The sequence below is a fragment of the Pygocentrus nattereri genome, chromosome 21, assembly GCF_015220715.1.
Source record: "Pygocentrus nattereri isolate fPygNat1 chromosome 21, fPygNat1.pri, whole genome shotgun sequence".
Classification (NCBI taxonomy): domain Eukaryota; kingdom Metazoa; phylum Chordata; class Actinopteri; order Characiformes; family Serrasalmidae; genus Pygocentrus; species Pygocentrus nattereri.
The window spans coordinates 22,053,610-22,067,660 of NC_051231.1; the positions used below are offsets into that span (position 1 = coordinate 22,053,610).

At 38.2% G+C, this 14,051-nt stretch overlaps 1 long non-coding RNA gene across 1 annotated transcript; it reads right to left on the bottom strand.

Annotated features, from left to right (window-relative positions):
- Window positions 1-1,318: 1,318 nt before the first annotated feature.
- LOC108425721 lies at window positions 1,319-6,239 on the bottom strand. The gene is made up of 3 exons (XR_001857730.2): window positions 5,977-6,239; window positions 1,501-1,656; window positions 1,319-1,403 (listed from the first exon to the last, which is right to left on the bottom strand). It is a non-coding gene; the product is annotated as an uncharacterized LOC108425721 (long non-coding RNA).
- Between the last annotated feature and the right edge of the window lie 7,812 nt (window positions 6,240-14,051).

The window sequence follows — 14,051 nt, forward strand, 5'->3', positions numbered from 1 at the left end:
TCAAATCTCTTTTGCTGTATATCTACTTTTCATGTCCACTGTTTATATTTACTCAGATTACTGATGTTTACAGTTATTTTTACTGTTAATTTACAGCTTTTTACTGTTATTTTTACTTAGATTTATTTAAACTATTTATAATCTGATTAATTACATTTATTTCATTATGTTTAGTTATTACTCCTATAGACCGGCGACCAGTCCAGGGTGTTTCCTGCCTTTCGCCCAATGAAAGCTGTGATTTTTGATAGTGAATAGGGATAGGGGATAGATGGACAGAAGAACCTGTGGATTTTTTTATGTTCTGTTTATCTGATGGTGACAGTTTTGCTGGTCTACCAGTCCTTGCATGGTTGTTAGGACTCCAATTTTCTCTGTATGTTTTCATCAGTTTTTGAACTCCAATTTTGGAAACTCCTGTTTTTCCACATACGTTTGACATCCTCGTGCAAGTGGTTTGTCTTATACTTAATGATGAAAATGAATAACTTGTGCTTACCAGCCATTCTGACTATAAAGTAAATGAATAAAGGTTGGCCTCTGACTTTTGCGCAGCACTGTATATGACCCATGTATGACGACACTGGATGATAAAAGAGACTTTAATACACAACCACAGAATCTCGTAAGCTGCATATGGTCTCTGCGAATATCATTAAAAGTTGCCTCGGCTCTTTGTTTTCAACTATACAAATATGTGGAATCGCAGCAGTAGCAGTCACAGTTTTGTTTCCGCACGAGCCATTTGCCCTGTGTTCTGTGATCTGATCTGTCATCATTATGCTCGTCACTTGTGTTCCCACTTTGCTGTGGTTTATACATTACATTTCACTCTGATCCCCGGGAGGCCTAAACGAGATTATATCCAGTGGACTTCAAGATTGGATTCTATTCTATTTAGAAAGATTTAGTCGTGCTCACACAGCAAATGAAATATTGAAAACCATCCCTCTAAAAGTCATTTCATATTTAAAAGCCATTTCACTACTCCTGAACTTAAATTGTTTGAAATTGAATATGGAGTCCGACTTCGTCTGAAATAATACTATTGTCAGAGTAGTATAGGTACAGGAGATCAATCCTGCCACCAAAACACAACCGATTTTCTAGTGTATTGAAATAAAAAGGTGTTATTAAACCATAACAAATGACTAATCAAAACCCACTTCATAGCAATATTAGCTTTACCTTATTGCTCAAAAGTCCAGCTAATAAGAAGTAATGTGGTTGTACCAAAATTCCCCAAACTCAGTTGAAATAGATGTATATTAACCTATCTAGCAAGTCCTGAGTGAAAACAGCAAATTACAAATTACCTGCCTGATTACCGCTGACCCCAAATATCCTGCAGGCATGAATATTCATTAGGAATTTCAGTCCGCTCTCCCTCTCTTGCTCTCTCTCTGAAAAAGAAGAAAAAATATATTAATTTCTCTCTCTCGACTCTCTCTCTCTGCCCAGACTGTGAATAAGAATGATTAATGAAATTCTCACACATACAAATTCATCATTGGGGGGAGCCGGAATGGTAATAAGGATCCAATTAAAGGCCCAGTAGGAAAGGAGCAGTGGGGGCGTCAGATTCTAACTGCACTCTGCACCAAGTCAGCCACAGCTACAGCGTACAATGCTCTAGAATAATGTCAATCACACACGCTGTCAAAACAAGAAACATGCGTACATCAATAGTTTTACATTTGGAAAAAGAATATATGACTATAATGTTATCTTCTGAGGCTGTGGTTTTATTTCCTGACTGTTTTCCGCTCCCTTGGTATTTTGTCACCTGAACACCACCAGTTAAATGACATGCTTTGTTGATTGTAAGTAAAAGTGAAAGTAAGTAAAGCCATCAGACATTTTTGAAAGAAATTTGACCAGGGGCACCCAAACTTTTGAACACTACTGTATATAACAGGAGTGGCTACTTGCAGGACAGTGGAGAAGCAAAAACTTAATGACTATATACTCACTTGCCCTTGCATAATATACTGTTGACAGGGGTGGAAAATACTTGAATAATCATTTGCTTGTATACATATAAAGGGCAAATCCACCACGTTTTCAAAATTTCTGCATAATTCAATTATACTCTAAGCAAACTCATTCAGAGTAGTTTAAGGTGAAATGGCTCATTGTAGAGAATCTTACCTCTTACTTGTAGAGAAATTCTTATTTGTTACAGTGGTTGTGACAGGAACCAGAGTTTGTGACGTTTTCTCTTTTTAAAGCCAAAACCTTAATGCAAAAGTGCTGTAAAACAATGTGTCTAGTAGTAACCATTTCAAGCCATGACATTTTAAGAGGCAGCTTTAAGAGACATTAAATGCTTTGGAAAATTACATTTTCAAGAAAAAAAAGGAATACCTTAAACTCCTCTCCAGACCTGTTACTAATCTCAATGGCCAGAAGATTTTTCTTTAAAATGTGCGTGAGATTCATATTAGTGTAAAATTAAACTGTCCACAAATTTGCTTACAGCACTGCTCCTGAGGAGGATGAGGAATTAGAATTAACAACAATTTGTCACTGTGTTTGCACACTGTGAAATTAGACCTTTGCATTTAACCCATCTGTGCAGTGAAACACCCACATACACACACACACACTAGGGGGCAGTGAGCACACTTGCCCAGAGTAGTGGGAAGCCCTATCCACGGCACCCGGGGAGCAACTGGGGGTTAGGTGCCTTACTCAAGGGTACTTCAGTCGTGGACAGTCAGCCAAGGGGATCGAACCGGCAACCGGTCACAGGGCTGGTTCCCTAACCTCCAGCCCAAGACTGCCCCACAAGTGCCCCACCAATGCCCCACCAATGCTCCTCCAATGCTCCACCAAAGAGCATGTATGCAGGAGGTTGCTGCAGGACGCAGAGTGAGTGAAGGACAATGCCATCCAATGAGGCGGTTATGACAGTAACACACAATGTACAGTCAGGTTAATAAGTACTGGGACAGTAATATTTTTGTAATGTGAATATTTTTAATTTTGCCTCTGTACACCAGCACAATGGATTGGACATTAAGCAGTCAAGATGTGACTGAAGTGTAGACATTCAGCTTAAATTTAAGGGGTTTAACAAAAACCTTACATTAACTGTTTAGGAAATATAGCCATTTTTACATACTGCTATTTCAATAGGCTTTGTTTTTTAATACTTGGACACTTTCATATCCACTGTAGTGGGATACAGAAGCAATATGACCACAAAAAAAAGTCACTGTCAAAATACTTATGGATCTGGCCGTATAAATGCCAAGTTTATGCTAGCTCAGTGCTGAGCAGCACTGATTAAATTGGCATACGTAATAACATATCTCCCTACCAATAGCACTAAATAGAAATGCAAACCTAAACCTAACTATATAACTATAACTGCTTGGCAACAGGACAGCTGTAATTTTATATTTGCTATTTTAATATCTATCAAATATATCAATATATAAATCTGAAAAACTACCAACATCGTGGTAAGTCAATATTACTGTGTATCAGTACAAATATTCTAACGTATAATCCAGCCCTGTCCTATTTATTTTTGTATTTAATTTTACAACCACTGAACAGTTTATTGATGAAGATTAAGACTAGGCAGGCTCACTATCCTGACTAAATATTAAATGCTGTTAATTAATGTGACGTAACATTTAAAAATTCATTTTTATGTCTCTCTCCTATAATATGTTTAAATCATTGATGGTCTATATAGGCTGGGCCCAGTCATCCCACTGTTTCCAGTGGGGACCAGGTGAGGTCAATCATGTCACTTCCTGATCAGCCTCCCATGTGGTGGACAGTGGGAACACATAAGATTGCACAGGCACCTTAATGACGCATGAGGTGCAGATCATGCAGAGGTGCACTGTTTGGAGGAGCTGAAATGTGTTGAAGAGACCATTGAGCACAACAGTACACTTTCACCACATACTGACTTTCGGTTCGTCCTCCACCATTAACTGTCTATGTAAAATATTCAGTAGAATTAGAGAACAGAACAGACAACTAAACATGTATTATAATGCTTAAGGTTATAAAATATTTAGTTAAACCTGTGAATGATCATTGTAATATTGTTATATTTACAACAACAACAATAATAATAATAATAAATTACTAAACCCAGTCTATGCTTTGTACTGTTGAGGGGCTTCAACTTTAAAGTTCAGCTTTATCACATTATTTTTTGTACTATCATGGATAAATGTTTATTTTCAAGCTATAAAGTGATGGTCCAGATGGATGAAGTGACAGACAGTCCAGTCTTCCTGGAAGAGGATGGGGCCATAAGGTGATCTAAAATGGCTCAGGTGAACAGAAGTGAAGGAAGAGATTCTCTCACATGGTGCTCTCATGTCTGAGCAGCTGACTTCTGGTTTAAATATAGATATATTTTTTACTTTCACTCACATATAGTCTTGTCTCTGTTCCACTTTTAGCTCAGTATGATTTTGACACAGTACTTTCAATTAAGTACAACTTCTCTGTACTTTTTCCATCCAAGCAACCTTCTTCTTAGTAATTATCAGTTTTTTTAAGTCTAGAAAATTTTAAACTATATAAAAAAAAACCCTCATTAAATGTTAACTAACCTCAGCTATGTAGTACATCTAGTAGCCAACCATTATTTTGCTGTCATTCAAAATCTTGTACCTCTTTGTAAACCTTGTTTTGTTTTTTTTGTTTGTTTTTTTTTACTTCAACTGAAACCATCAACCATCTGCACCAACTGAAATGCTCCAAAACTACTTGGAAGAAACAATTTTTATATTGTCTATTTTATATGATCTGTTATTAAGAATCTTTTTTCTTACATCTATGTATCGCATATGTGCAAGGATTAGACAGCACAGTAAAATAACATTAAGCATTTTATCAACTCTGCTTAGCCCTATTAACAGCTTTGTTTTTTATGCCTGACATTTCTGCATCAGATCTTAATGCCTCATGGACAGTTCTGCTCATTTATTTAGATTTACGATTTAGTAGATTCAATTAGATGCTCAGGATCCCCTGGCGTTTATAAACAGCCCTCTCCTGAAGCCTACAGATATGTTGACTTGATCCCTTGATCCCTTCAAAAGTGTGAACCAGAGAACGCTTAGAGAGAATTACCACTCTACAGCGTCATCCGTGTTTCTCAAACGCTAGATGGCGCTCCCGAGCGAATCCAAAATGAATGGGTTAATATGGCAAACTTGAGCAAAATCAGTTTGTAAATGCTTAAACATTTTTCATGTAAAAGAATACAATCACTTCCTGAACACTGAACAACATAGAACATTTTAACACTGCTGTTATATTTTTAAGAGCTTTTAAACTGGAGTGCCTCGCGTAGGGCCATGACGTCAGTGAGCGCGAACACTAGGAGCAACGCCAGCTTTGTGCTGCCCAAAACCTGCTTGCTGTAGAAAAAATAAAAGACACGGGTAATTTTTCTTTGCTTGTTACTGAAATACGTCCTTCTATTTTCTAACATTAAAGAAACGTTCTGGGCAAGTGATTAGAATCTAGTTTAACTTTTTGTTTTTAACCGTCGAGCTCCGTTTACTCCCATTCACTGAGGACTCGCTCGCGGGCGCCCTCTGCCGTTCCGCTGTCTTTGATATAGCGGGGGACATAAGAAGTGGCCAGGCTCTTCATAAACCGGGCCTGGTTTGAACTTCCCTGTGCTGTTAAAGGATAAAGGAACATGCCTTAAATGATTCCCCGAGTGCGACCAGGGCAAGCTGAAGCGGGTGTATTCAAAACAGCAAAGAAACAGGCCCTGCAACTCGTTTAACCTCACCTGCTTTTGCCTCCCCCCGCCTTGTGCACCACCATGTTTACCAAGGCCTAAATCGTGTTTTCGGTCGCTCTGCACCCCTGCTTCCCTGCTCTCTGCTTAATTTCATGTTCGGTTGGCTTCCAAGATGGCCTGTCTGGCGGCCAAATATTTGTATTGGGGAGGCAGGGGAATCTATATGGCTGGGTACATACCCTTATCTCGCAGCTCTGCCACTGGAAAGGAAGGACGTGGGAGTGGGTGTAGTGTGTGTAGCCTACACGGCGGAGCCCCTGATAAAAGCGCCCCGATAAATCCTGCAGACTAGCAACGGCGGATCAGACACACGGCATTAGCGCTACACTCCCTCACCCAATCCACTTTCAAACGAGCTTGGATTGCCCCAGCCGTGTTGTGTAGACTTTTAAAGGTTAGAATGAAAGCAAAATGATGTTCGGGCCAAACCTTCGCACGCCAGTGTACTACCGTCACGTTTAGCCTCATTCAGTGGCACTTATAAATTGTAGTTAGCGTCGTGTTTTTATTGGCTGTGTCTTAAACCTAACAAATGCTGCCTACTTATACAGTATTCCGAGGGAGCAAGGCAGCCAGTCGTGTCTGAATTGAATGTTTGGCCGTTTTGTAAAGGCAGTGTAGGCGTATCATTCACTGCCCTACGTGTTAGACAGCGCAGGCAGCGACGCACCGAGACAGTTTGGGACACGGCCCTTGTGAGGGCGTTGATGACACCCACCGAAACCGTGCTCGTTAATCAGCTCCTGCAACAAAAAAAGAGAAGGAGAGGAACGAGAATGTTTGTCTATGAATGAATAGGGTGGAGAAAAAACCTCGTGTTGAATGAGACAGATTAACATTTGTTCTGTTACATGCTTCTCTCTGTCACACACACAATAACTTTGCTTGTGCTAATTAACAATTAGCAAAGACTCGCCGGCTAATTGTGTTATTCCTCGTAATTAAGGGGCTAATTACTAGAATGTCAATTTAGATTTAATTACTAAGAGCTTTGTTAATTCCCAGTGAGCATAAGTTAGCGCTTTCCCTACCCCTTTTTTCCCTGTCTGTTAGTGGAAAAAAACCTCTTTTGACGCTTTCCCAGGTCTCATGCTCTCTGGTAAAAAAGGCGGGGGGAATGTAAATATAAAATAAATGAGAGAGGTGTTTGAGCTTCCCAGATCTGTTATCGAGACTGGGAGGCTTAACGATTAATGAAAGGCTTTACCTCTGGGCTTCCAATTAGTGAGAATTTTTTTCTAGCCAGGATGAGGGGAAAAAAAAACCTGAGAGACCCACAAGCCTTTTTCTGTGTCTTAGTAGGGATTAATTCTAATATTCTAATATATCATTATCCATAGCTTTCTCATTGCGACTATACCAATATTTCAATATACCATGTTAATGCATGCACAAGCCTGTTTGATAACCTCCAGCTTTTACATGCCATATAAAGAGCAAAAATCTATTTGTTTGCTATGATACACTCTTAAATAAGATGCTTCAGTAAGCGAATGGTTCTGTTTGGAGCCAAATGGTTCTTTGCATGGTGAAATGGTTCTTCAGATTGATGGAGAACGTGTTGTGTATAATTCTAGAATTTATTTTTTCCCAAAAAAGGTTAACCTATTGTACCAAGCTTGACATCTTAACAGCAGAACAACGCTTTTTGGTGCTATACAGAACCATTTAAAGAAGATTCTGTGTAGAACCTCATACAACATCTTCTCCATCAATCCGAAGAACCATTTCCCCATGTTGAGAACAATTTAAGCATGCAAAAACTCTTTGAGTGGTCATGGTTCTTTATAGAACCACTCTCTTTACTAAAGAGCCCGTGTTGAACCTTTTTTTTAGAGTTTACGGCATCAAGCTTTTAACAACAAAAGAACCCATTTTGGTGCTGTATGGAACCCTTTTTGAAAAGGTTCTATATAGAACCATATAGAACACATTCTCCATTGATCTGAGGAATGTTTTCACCATCCAAACACCCATTTAAGCATGCAAATGGTTACTCCTAGTTCTTAATAGACGTATCCCCTTTACTAAAGAACCCTTGAAGAACCATCTTTTTTGAAGAGTGTACAAAGACAGATGACAGATGCTATCTTCCAGAATTTACACGTTTTTGTTTACCACCATTCGACCACTACTGGGTGCTATTGTCTCACACATGGTCCAGCCTTTTGTAAACTGAAATGAATTGCCCCCCCCACCCCCCGGCTCCATCATAACCTGCAAGGAAAGGGGCCTTTACCTCTTCTGTTCTTTCAGTATAAGCGCTCTGATTTTCATCCTAACTGCCTGACTCCTTCAAAACCGCTGCCAAAATACCATAAGACAGGGTTATAATATATATAATTATACCCACTTACATTAGCCATTATGCCAGTGGAGCATTCCTTGGAAAATGACACACGACCTGTCAAGACTTCATTCACGCCATTAATAAGCATCATTAGTGTCTAGTTTGAATACCCCTCTTGCACATTGCAGTCATTTCAACATGTCATATATTTTAATTTGAGGCCAAAAATAGCTGTGAGGATATTATGCACTCTCTCAGCTAGTCTTTGTGATCTCTTAATGGCCAGGAAGTTCACTGTGTGACCTTGGATTTTTCTCTCATTGGAATTAAAACTATCGCTGGGCCCTCAAACCTCTACTCTTAGGAAATGGCAGGAGAGAAAAAGCACGGCGCTGTCCTTGTTGTTGTTTGTGCGCTTTTTTTTTTTTGTCTTCCTTTTAAGTTGTTCGACTTGCATCATATTCCCTATAGAGAAAATTGGCAATAATGATCTGTTTTTAATAATGCACTTGGGAAACGGTACAATTAAACTGGGACAAAATGAATAGAGACAAATAAGATTTTTATAAATTCTCCCTTGACCTGGATAATTTGGATTCAATAACAGCCTCTCGTTCCTATATGCTGTTCCATTGTCCCCAACTGCGCAGCCAATGCTGTTGTTGATATGTTCTGATGAAAGAAAATCTCTCTGCGTTGCTCAAGTGGCTAGTGAACCTCCCACAGGTACGAGACGTGGAAACAGAGACCAAAAAAATAAAAAATAAAGCGCAGCGTTTGATGTGAGTAAGTCATTAACTTCTCCTCGCCTTGTTTACTGGCTTTGACAAAAGCAGCTTAAGGGGCTAATTAATTGTAAAAGCTCGGCACAATGGTTAATTAACGACACGCTGTAGTCACTGATGTACCTTGGCATTTTGCTGTTTTTTTTAATGCCTCCTCACCCACCCACACATACACACACACACACACACACACACTGTATACACCGCTTAGTGAGAGGTTCACTGCTGATCCATTTTTCAAACATGTCTTTAGGGGCGTGAAAGTGGCTTGCTGACATTTTCGACCGGCTGACCCGTGGGAAGGTGCAGAGAAAGCTCCTCGTAACTGTCCCACAGTGAGAATGCTGACCTGCGCTGCACAGACAGGTTAGTGCTAGAGGTAAATGATCACATTCTGTTGCATTGTCAACAGGCAGATCTTGGGGTAAAGGAACAAACACATGCTGTGTGATTTGCTCCTTTATGGTCCCCCTGTCACTCTGCAGTGGAAAGTCAGAAGCATAACAGAACACCAGCACTGTGCACTATTGTAGACTATTATATGATTGTAGGGAACAGAATTATGGTTCAAGTAAATGCTTTTGTACACCTACATTATGGGGTTTGTTCATGTTTCTGTTACAGTAGTTGTATTTTGATGCACAAGGCCATTTCTGAACATTTGAAGGCCTAAGTACAATCCTATATGGGGCTGAAATCCTAGGATGTTTGCAAGGATGATCAAATAATACTGCATTCATTTTGATCTGGATGTCTAAAATTACCAAACAGGGTCTTTAATCTGAGTAATGTTGACTAAATTGTCTAAATATCACAATAAAGAAAAAATAAACCATAATTATTTTAATCAGTACAATAATATGTCGTCTCCATATTTCAAATCTCTGTTTTAGTCGTTATTGTCTTTACTTTTTCACATAATGTCAGCTGCCTTGACATTGTGTGAAAATCCTGTCATGAATAGAGCAATATAAATGGTGAAAATGATCATTTATATTATAAATAGTTTTTTGGAAAATTTTGAAGATACAAAATTTCCAACAGCAGCCATAAATAACCAATAGTTTTATAATAATGCTGAAAATAACAAGGTAAAATATGTTTTCATTAGAGTTTTTTCCCCCTAAGACATTTTTCTGCCCCTGGTAACATGGAGACCCTAAGAAACTGCTTAGATTGCTTATCCCTTATTATTCTTTGTACACTATCCATAGTGGTGCATTGTGGAATTGAAGGAGTGCACCCCATGATGTTTCTTGCACTATAAAATAGTAGGTAGACAAAAATAATGCCTTATATAGGCCCAAGTGTTTAGCAGGAGCATGTGTTTGGCACTGAGAGGCAACTCTTATGCTTTTCTACAATAGAGCGTTTATAATAAGGTCTTGAAATACTTAGGTAGGTGTTCAGAGAAGTTAATTATCTAATACGCACCTGTAGAATATGGACAGTTGCCCCAGACAATTATTCCGTTCTATGTAGAAAAGAAAAGAAAATACATTCAAAAACGTACTTATAATAGAAGCCAATGTTGCAGTGCTTTTAGCCTATAGAGTCATATGCAAAAGTTTGAGCACCCCTAATCACCTAATTTTTGTGCAGACAGCATTTTATATTTTATTTTCTTTCCCAGTAATTTAAATTTGGTAAAAAAACAGTAAATGTACATTAACATGGGTAGAACTGTGTCCTCTGTAGAAGAGGTGTTAACTTCACTTAGAAAATCAGCAAAACATGGAGCTTGACCAGGGGTGTTCATTCTGCATACGACTCTTTAAGCTGAAGCACCAGCTCATTGGCTTCTGTTAACAGTGTGTTTTTAACATGGCTTTTGCTTTTTTCCATATGAAAAAAATGAACAAAACTTTTAAACTGACCAGGGGTGCCCAAACTTTTGCACAAGACTGTATATCGCTGCTGTCTGATTTTTCAGTGTTTGACATCATTTTCTGTTGCCCCTTACATTTTGTGTAAATTTTCGTTTTTGAAGAACGGACCAAAAGAAGTTGCCTAAAATTCCTTGGAAAAGTCTGGTTCCATTGACTTACATTAAACGTATGTTTTTTCCTTCTCCCGTAAAGTTACCATATCGTAGACACCTTTTACCAGGTGTTTGGAAATTGTATGCTACAGATTCCAGACATAGAAACAGAGGCTAGGTAGAAAAATAAAAGAAATGTTTTAAAATTTCTGCATAATTCATCATTAAGGCGTAAACAAAGCTATTCAGAGTGGTTTGATATGAAATGCTTAATTGTAGAGAAATTTACAGATTCTGTTCACAGTGGTGGAGGTGATAGGAACCAGACATCTGAAGTGTTTTATGCATTGAAAAGCTCCCTCACAGAAAGCTCTTATGTAAATTTGTTATGTAAACACTGCCTGATTGTAAGTGATTGATTGTAGCAAGACAGTCCCGAGAGAAACATCAACATTACATATGAAATACATTACGTATGATTACAGCTCAACCACTGAATTTTTCCAAATTTGAAAAATTGACAAAATTAGCCTTTAATGGCCTATATTGGGCCACTAATACATGGGTTGAATATGACAATTAAAAGCCTCACAACTTTTTTTGTCAGGCCGTTATCAGTGGCTGCTACTACTGTGTTTAGTGGTGCATCCAACGTGCGGAAGAACATTTTGTATTGTGGGTGGTGCTTCCGTTTACGCTTTAAAATCCCATCTTAAATCTAGTCAGTATATCTAATATTTCCTATTGAGATTGTTGTAAGAATATTGTAATTTTTTTAAAACTATTATTTTATTTTTTTTAATGTCAAGACAACTTTACTTAAGTAATTTTATTAAATGAAATGATCTCACTATATTGGCAGATCATTTTGCTTGGAGAAATATGCTTGAAGCAAGCAAAATGATCTGTCAGTATAGTTGAGATCATTTGGTACAAAGTACTGTAGAAATAAAGTAATGAGATTAGTAAGTAACATAATCCTGTGACATTTTGGAAGAAGTAACTCGTAATGGATTTTTCTGAGTAATTACTCCAACACTGGTGCTATCTATATTCACATTAAGGCTACTATTATGTACAGTCTGCTGAGCCTGTTGAGCACTCTGTTCTGACTCAAAAAAAAGTTAGCTTTTGCTTTCCTCCCTATTTTTGTGTTTTTTCTGCTGCACTTAGATGACTTCATTAGATTTTTTTTCTCAACCCCAGAAAATCACACTAAGGAACTTCCTCTCCACAATATAGGCTCACTTAATTATCTTGTTCATACCAGTCTTTCTTTACACAGTTGTGTCATCACATAACAACATGGAGTAGTCCATTACAACCATGACCAGGGGTGAGCCTGCACTGAAAATACTGAAAATAATCATTACAATCTTAAACAGCTATTTGTAAAATGTACAGTACTGTGCGAAAGTCTTAGGCACCCAAGACACATGATCAAAATCTATTTATTTGTGTAGTGTTTTTATTTGCTAAGAAAAGTGTTAATATTTGAATAAACAAAATGTATAGAATATTAATTAATAATGATATATAATAATAATAATAAATAGTGATTTTCTGGATGTTTGTGTGCTTGTTTAACCATTTCCAAACCTCTCCTTGAGGAAGCCCAGTATTATATGTAATTAAAAAGCAACTCCTGGTTTGACCAATCAGTGCTCATGATGTAATTGTTGATATTAACTAGTCTCTGTGGTAGCTGTGAAGGTGTCAAGGGAAATTATGAACCCAAGAAATTCTTGTTTCTTTTTATAGTTTTTATGTTTATTTGAGTTATGAATATGACTTTATTCTAATGTATACTGTGATAAACTCACTGCTGAGGTAAATTGTTTAAAAATGTGCTTAGATGCCTAAAATTATCGCACAGTACTGTATATATCTCTGCTGTTGGAACAGAACCTCGTACCTCCATTTTTGAAGTTTTTGACAAAATTTGAAAGCCTGTTGCCCTTTACATTGTGTGTTAATTCCATTAAGAATGGACCAAAAGAAATGGCCCAAAATGACTTCTGGTTCCCAAAAAGTCTGGTTCCATTGACGTACATTAAAAGTAAAGTAGTTTTTTTCCTTCTCCTGTAAAGTTTTAATCTTGGATATACAAGGTTTTCTTCTGACAACAGCGATACATGTCACGATTGGCCCCTCCCAGTCCTGTCCATGTGCTTTTTGTTTACTTTTTCATCCATGTGCATTTGTTTTGGTTCAGTCCAGCCCTCTTGTTGTCTGACTCCATCCCTGATTGTTACCACCTGTTTCCCACCTGACCATCGTTAGCCCTCTTGTATTTAAGCCCTGTGTTTTCCTTAGTCTAGTGCTGGTCTTTGATGTTGGACTTGTTTGTAAGCCTGTTCTTGCAGGCATATTGAAAGAGTATGTGAGAGATGTGTCTTCCAAAGATGTAAGTGAATGATCTACTGTGGGCATCATATCTCCATCAGTATAATGTTGATTTTGCACTTGGGACTTTAACATTGATGTACGACATGGTCTGAAAAACTCCCACTTCTATTTAAGTCACTATTTTAGGCTGCACAGGGCAACTCGCAGCAGCGCACACAACATATTTTAGCCAGTTTTTTTCTTCTGTCTCTTTAAAGCTTCTTCTTTCAATTTCAACAAAAATTACAGCTTTAACTGAGGCAAACATGTGATGATTAAGAAATGGAGTTTGCACAATGCTAAATAACCTTCCATGACATGTAAGCTACATCAGCCTCGTAGCAAAACGGAAGGAGCCAACTTGGGACACCGAAAATGCCCAGAGATTGAAGACTAATACTGCAGCATGATAAGTATCAGCCTCCAACTTTTACGCTCAACGCTCAGTGATAATTAACGGCTGACCATAAAAAGAAACGGGACATTTTGTTTGAAGTCATTAGCAGAGGTGCCCTGAATCTGTGTCACTGGCAATGGTAGATGTGTTAAAGATGATGATTGATAGAGAGCTATTTTCCCTTATGATTTACCTTCACTCGCCACATCGCCAAAAACCAGGGACGTTCAAATGTCACCCTTCTACTCCAGGGACATGGTGAATGAGCTGATAGGATGGGGGGGAAGAAGAAAAAAAAAGACAACAACAACTTTAAGGTAATTAGTATTCTGGCTCTGTCACCCTCTTTTTATCTTGTCACCTCCAGTCGGAGGATCACACAGAGGCTTGTCCTCGCTCGGAGAACCCTGACT